Consider the following 7,062-nt stretch of genomic DNA (forward strand, 5'->3'; position numbering starts at 1 on the left):
AAATTACTGAACAACAAACACTGTGATTTTCAAAATTATTTTCTTTAGCTGCTTGTTACTTGGCATTCACATTATTTTCTGTTTGTGTTGAAGTTGCTGAATATCACAAGAATATATAAATTTAATATTTCTAGTTTTTATAGAATACATCGAAGAGCATGAAAGATGTTAATATAGTGGTAAAATATTCTAATGCCTTTTTAAGTAAAGTCATGTATGTATTAATAATCATATTTCCTTTTACATTGTTATGCATAGCATGAAAATTAGTATATAATACATTGAAGTGGAAGTTTAGGTAATTTAAACTAAAATAATATGTAAATAAATATATATAATACACATATAAATGTGTATGAGTATATGCAGTATGTGTAAGTAGATAATTGGATAGATACATAGCTAGAATTTGGTGAGTGTGGGACAAAATGGTAAAAGAGAGTTATTTTATTTTATTTTATTAATATTTTTTTTTAGGGGAAAGCGCGAACGCAGTCCTCCACTACCAGAAATGATGCAGCCAGAGTTTCCCACATTTGGGGAAATCTCAGGGGTCAGCACATCCGGAGTGCAATGGATAAGCCTCGCCCTGGGAAAACCACCTTTGTAATCATGGTATTTCCCCTGCCAGGTAAGTATAAAAGAGAGTTATTTTAGATCTAAGTTAATGTTAGTTATGAGGAATTCAAGTAACTCAAAACTCAGATAAGAACACAAAGGTCCAGAGAGTAATTTCTCCAGTATCATGTGAATAAGAGTAATTTTATGGAAATAAATGTTTACATTAATTGAATTCTGTAAAATAGTAACTTCTCAGGTAGCTTGTCAGGTATGCACAACTGAAATAGATGTAAAATTAAGGGATATGGCTTTATCTCTTGGCCAGTAGTATCTCATAAGGAAATTATCCAAAAAGTGTTTTGCAATAACGTATTTGTCAAAAAAGTGCTTTATTTTGTTAATGGTATTTTCCCTCACCAGTTTAAGTTTCATGTACTTCTAAATATTCCTAAATTTATGTTTTTGTCCAGCCATTATATTATAGCATAAATTCTCAAACAAGTCACGTGAAATAATTTTAAAACATCAAAACTAAATATACACCTATAGTTAGTCCTTTGCTATGTGCATCAAATACCTATATATTTAGATTTTACAGAGAATTTTGAAATAATAGACTGTTCTTCTCTACACTAATATATAGCTCTACTCTATTAAATAAAATTAAAGGAAATTTGAAACATACTCAGCAATTCAATGATTTCCTCTAATAGAATGACAAACACATTTTATAACTATAAATCATTGTATAAAATATGAGGCATAGAGGTAAGAAAATATTCAGTACACATTTGGAAGCTAAGTGAACATCCCATAACTAGCAAGTAAATTAAAACTATATTTATCCTGACTTCATTATATTAAATATAATTATTTGTTTTTTAGTGTTGAGTTGTATGAGTTCTTTATTTATTTTATCTATTAGCCCCTTATCAGATCCTTATCAGATGTATCATTTGCAAATATATTCTGTCATACAATAGGACGTATTTTCATTTTGTTGATGGTTTCTTTTGCTTTGCAGAAGCTTTTTAGTTTGATGTAGTTTATTTCTGCTTTTGTTTCCCTTGCCTGGAGAGACATAGCCAGAAAAAAAATTCTCATGTTGATGTTTTCAGGAGTTGACTGCCTATACTTTTTTCTGCAATCTAATGGTTTCAGGTCTTTTATTTAGGTATTTAATCCATTTTTACTTTATTATGGTGTAAGACAATGATCCAGTGTCATTCTTTTGAATTTAGCTGTCCCTCTTATTCCCATTGTATATTCTTGCCTCCATTGTCATATATTAATTGACCATATAGGTGTGGTTTCATTTCTGGGCTCTCTATTACATTCCATTGGTCTATGTATCTGTTCTTATGCCTGTACCACATTGTTTTGATTACTGTAACTTTGCAGTACAGTTTAAAATCAGGCAGTGTGATACTCCCAGCTTTGTTTTTCTTTCTCAAGATTGCTTTGGCTGTTCGGGATCTTTTGTGGTTTCATACAGTTTTAGAATTACTTGCTCAAGTTTAGTGAAAAATGTCATTGGTATTTTGATAGGGATTACAATGAATCTGTAGATTGCTTTAGGTAGTATGACCATTTTAACACTATCAATTCTTCCTGTCCATGACCATGGAACAGCTTTCTATTTATTTATGTCATATTCAATTTATTCCATCAATATTTTATAGTTTTTCAGAGTACAGGTCTTTTGCCTCCTTGGTTACATTTATTCCTAGCTATTTTATTGTTTTTGATGCAATTGGAAATATGATTGTTTTCTTAATTTCTTTTTCTGATATTTCATTATTTGTATATAAAAATACAACAAATTTCTGTACATTGATTTTATATCCTGCGACTTCACTGACTTCATTTATTAATTCTAATAGGGTTTTTTTTGGTGAGTTTTAGAGTCTTCTATATATAGTATCATGTCATCTGAAGATAGTGACAATTTTTTGTCTTACCAATTTGGATGTCTTTTTTAACTTTTTCTTGTCTGATTGCTATGTCTAGGACTTCTAGGACTATCTTGAATAAAAGTGGTGAAAGTGGGCATCCTTGTCTTGTTCCTGATCTTAGAGGAACAGCTTTCAGCCTTTTACCATTTAGTATGATGTTAGCTGTGAGTTTATATATAGCCTTTATTTTGTTGAGATATGTTCCCTTTCCACTCACTTTGTTGAGAGTTTTTATCATGAATGGATGTTGAACTCTGTCAAATGTTTTAGGTGATCATATAGTTTTTATCCTTCCTTTTGTTAATGTCGTGTATCATATTGATTGATTTGTGGATATGAAACCATCCTTGCATCCCTGGGATAAATCCTACTTGATCAGGGTGAATGATCTTAAATGTATTTTTAAATTCAACATGCTAATATTTTGTTGAGAATTTTTGCATCCAAGTTCATCAGGGATATTGGTCAGTACTTTTCTTTTTTGTAGAGTTCTTGTCTTGTTTTAGCACCATGGTGGTGGTGGTAGCATCACAGAATGAATGTGGAGGCTCATCTTCCTTTTTAATTTTGGGGAACAGTTTGAGTAAGAGAGGTATCAATTCTTTAAATGTAGTTGATTTCACTCATTTGAAGTTATCTAGTTTTGCCTTTTGTTGGTTGGGGGTTTTTTGACTGCTCATTCAATTTTATTACTAGTAATTGGTTTGTTCAAATTTCCTAGTTCTTCCTGGTTCAGTATAGGAATATTGTATGTTTCTAGGAATTTATCCATTTCTACTAAGTTGCACAATTTGTTGACATATGATTCATCACAATACACTCTTATAATTATATTTCTATGATGTCAGTTGTAACTTCTCTTTCATTTCTGTTTTTTATTTATTTAAGTCTGCTCTCTTTTTCCTTTGATGAGTCTAAGTAAAGATTTGTCAATTTTGTTTATCTCTTCAAGGACCCAGATCTTAGTTTAACTGATCTTTTATAAGTTTTTTAAATATCTGTTCCATTTATTTTTGCTCTGATCTTTGTTATTTCTTTTTCTACTAACTTTGGGCTTTTTTCTTCTTTTCTAGTTTCTTGAGGTGTCAGGTTAGATTATTTGAGATGTTTCTTGTTTACTGAAGTAGGCCTGTATTACTGTAAACTTCCCCCTTAAGACTGCTTTTCCTTCATCCCAAAGATATTGTACTGTTGTATTTTTATTTTCATTATTCTCCAAATATTTCTTTATTTCTTCTTTGATTTCCTTGATGACCCATTGATTGTTTCATAGCATGCTATTCAGCTTTAATGTGTTAAATACTTTTTCCAGTATTTTTCTGAAAATTGATTTTCACTTACATAACACTGGTCAGGAAAGATGTTTCATAAGAGTTCAATCTTCTTAAATGTATTAAGACTTGCTTTGTGACCCAACATGTGATCTATTCTGGAGAATGTTCCATGTGCCCTTGAAAAGAATGTGTATTCTATTGTCTTGCATGTAATGTTGCATACATATCTGTTAACTCCATTTGGTTAGATGTGTCATTTAAATCCACTGACTTTACTGATTTTCTGTCTGGACAATCTATCCATTGATGATGAGGGATGTTAAAGTTCCCTACTATTGTATTGCTGTCAATCTCTCCCTTTATGTCTGTTAATAGTTCCTGTATATATTTAGGTGTTCCTCTTGGCTCCTCTGATGCGTGTGTAGTTAAAATTATTTTCCTTTTGGATTTTGTCCTTAATCATTATACAATGTATTTCTTTGTGTCCTGTTATAAAATCTATTTTGTCTGATATTGCTATTCCAGCTTCTGATTTCTCCTTCCTGTTTGCATGGAATATCTTTTTCCATCCATTCAGTTTAAGTTTTTGTGTGTCTTTAGGCCTAAAGTGAGTGTCTTGTATGCAGCAAACAGATGAGTCTTATATTTTTTATGTATGAAGTTACTTTATGTCTTTTGACTGGAGCATTTAGTTCATTTACATATAGAGTATTACTGATAGGTATGCAGTTATTGCCATTTTGTTAAATGTTTCCTGGATGTTTTGTTGTTCTCTGATTGATCTACTACCTGTGGTATATATTTGTTTTACTAGTGAAATTTTCACTTTTGCATTTTTTCTTGATTCTAGTTAGATTCTTTTCTTTTCCTTTTAAAGAAGACCCTTTAACATTACCTATAAGGTTTGTTTAGTGGTGTTGAACTCTTTTAAATTTATTTGTGAATTCCTTTATTGCCCCTTCCATTCTGAATGATAACCTTGTTGGGTAGAAAATGCATCGTTATAGGTCCTTCTCTTTAAGCACTTTGAATATAGTTTGCCACTCCCTTCTGGCCTGTACAGTTTCTGTTGAAAATCTCAATTGACAGTCTTACGGGTTTTCCCTTGTAAGTAATACGTTGCTCTTCTCTCATTCCTTTTAAGATTATTTCTTTGTCTTTGATCTTTGGTATTTTAATTATGATGTGCCTTGGTGTGAACCTACTTGGACTCACCTTGTTTGGAACTCTCTGTGCTTCCTGGACCTGAAAGACTGTTTCCTTCTCTAGGATAGGGAAGTCTTCAGCTATTATATCTTCAAACAAATTTTCTACTCCTTTCTGTCTCCTCCTCTGGGACTCCTATTATAAGTGAATGTTTGGATGTATGATATTGTCCCAGAGTTCCCTTAACCAATCCTCATTTCTTTTTATACTTTTTTCTTTTTGATATTGAGCTTGAGTGCTTTCCATAACTCTGTTTTCCAAACTGCTGATCCATTCTTCTGCATCCTTTAATCTGCTATTGATTCCCTCTAGTGTATGTTTCATTTCATTTATTGTATTCTGCATCTCTTATCTGTTCTATTTTATCTCTTCTATCTCTTTGTAGAGGATCTCACTAAGTTCCTCCACTCCTCTCTCAAGTCTAGTGAGCATATTTGTAATCATTAATTTGACATCCTTATCCAGTAAATTGGTTAACTCTGTTTCATTGAGTTCTGTTTTTGAAGCTTTGTCATGTTCTTTTGCTTAAAGTATATTCTTGTCTTCTCATTTTGTTTGACTTTCTATGCTTGATGCTATGAATTAGTAAAAAGGGCTAATTCTTGAAATTTTGGCCTTTTTTAGGGAAGGTCCCGTAGTTAGATGGCAAATGCCTGGTGCTTTTGGCTAGCTGGGTGGAGGCATAGTGAGTGTGAGTTGTGTGTATCCTGATGTCAGGGCTCTCAGAATGTGGTTGGAGGGTGTTGTGTTTGGAAGGGTCTAATCAGAGGGGCTCCTGAGTGGGTACTATTAAGATCCAGGATGGCAGGGAGGAAGCAGGTCCAGTGTGGTCTGCAGGAAGCCCCACTTCTGCATCTACCAGCTCTGTGCCCATGGTGCCACAATGGCTCAGGTTCGCTCTCCAGGGTGGTCAGCCACCAGCTACAGGCCCAGAAGCAACCTCCACAAAAGCCTTGCCTCCACAGTGCAGCCTCTTAACCTATAGAGGCAGAACCTCCCAGGAAGTCTCATCCGAATGCATTCTCTGGTTGATGTGTCTGGGTGTTATTGGGGGATGGGAGTCACCTAGACCAAGTCTGCGGTGTTTCCCAACCCTCCTCTCCACATCTACATCAATGTGGGGAAGGACCACAATAGTGCCTGCTAGATCTCCAATCCTGATAGAGTTCCAGCCATTCCCCTGCCAGATGGTGTGTGTTTTATTTCTATAAATCAAGTTCGTTCATGTATAGTTTAGATGCACTTTAAAGTGCAGCTTTTTTCCATGCCCCAGGACAGGGAATCTGCAAACTTGTCCCTCAGTGATCTCTCTCCCTACTGTGGGTCACTGTGCTGGGGGTGGGGTTCCCTTCATTACTGGGTCTCCATCTGTCCTGCCATTTTTTATGTGGTCTTTCTACTCTTGTTGTACAAGTGTTCATTCAGTCCTCAGTTCTTCCTCAAAATGAATTGCTCTGTGCACTGGTGTAGATTCAGCATGAACGTGGGAGGAGATGGGTTCAAACCCTTTCTACACCCTATCTTCCTGGAATTCCCCCATGTAAAGTTACTAGCATCCTGAAGAAAATCAGTGTGGGAAAGACAGACAACAGTTCATCTATGTGTACCTATAAGGAATTAGACTGAGTGGGTTAGAAGTTTTTCTGTTCTGCCATGTTTTTATTTTCATTTGTATGCATTACTTCTTTTATAGTATAATATATAGAAATTTTTTTAGACACGTTAAAATTTGCCAATGTTGACTTACTGTGGAAACATAAATGATGTCCAGATGCTAAAGTCTTAATGAATGAATGATATATATGTTTGGAAGGGTAGCTGTTATTTACAATGATGCAGGCTAGAAAGTATAATCAATCGACATAAGCTTTCAAAAAGGAAAATGCTTTAGAAGGATGAAAATTAAATTGTCCAGATTTTGCAGTGGAGATCTAGGAAAATACCACCATTGTGTACAAGCCAGTTGTTGCTTTGTGTATTAAAGATTATGAGCAATAACAGTGGTCTTCTCAGGGGGAAGCAAGGATGGTTTACTTAAGGCAAGAATGAAAAGGTAGTATTTTATG

At 34.1% G+C, this 7,062-nt stretch overlaps 1 non-coding gene across 1 annotated transcript; it reads right to left on the bottom strand.

Annotated features, from left to right (window-relative positions):
* Nucleotides 1-474: 474 nt before the first annotated feature.
* Nucleotides 475-639, bottom strand: LOC140845904 (U1 spliceosomal RNA). Its single transcript, XR_012124805.1, has one exon. It is a non-coding gene; the product is annotated as a U1 spliceosomal RNA (small nuclear RNA).
* Nucleotides 640-7,062: the final 6,423 nt, after the last annotated feature.

Source organism: Manis javanica, chromosome 13, assembly GCF_040802235.1.
Source record: "Manis javanica isolate MJ-LG chromosome 13, MJ_LKY, whole genome shotgun sequence".
Lineage (NCBI taxonomy): Eukaryota > Metazoa > Chordata > Mammalia > Pholidota > Manidae > Manis > Manis javanica.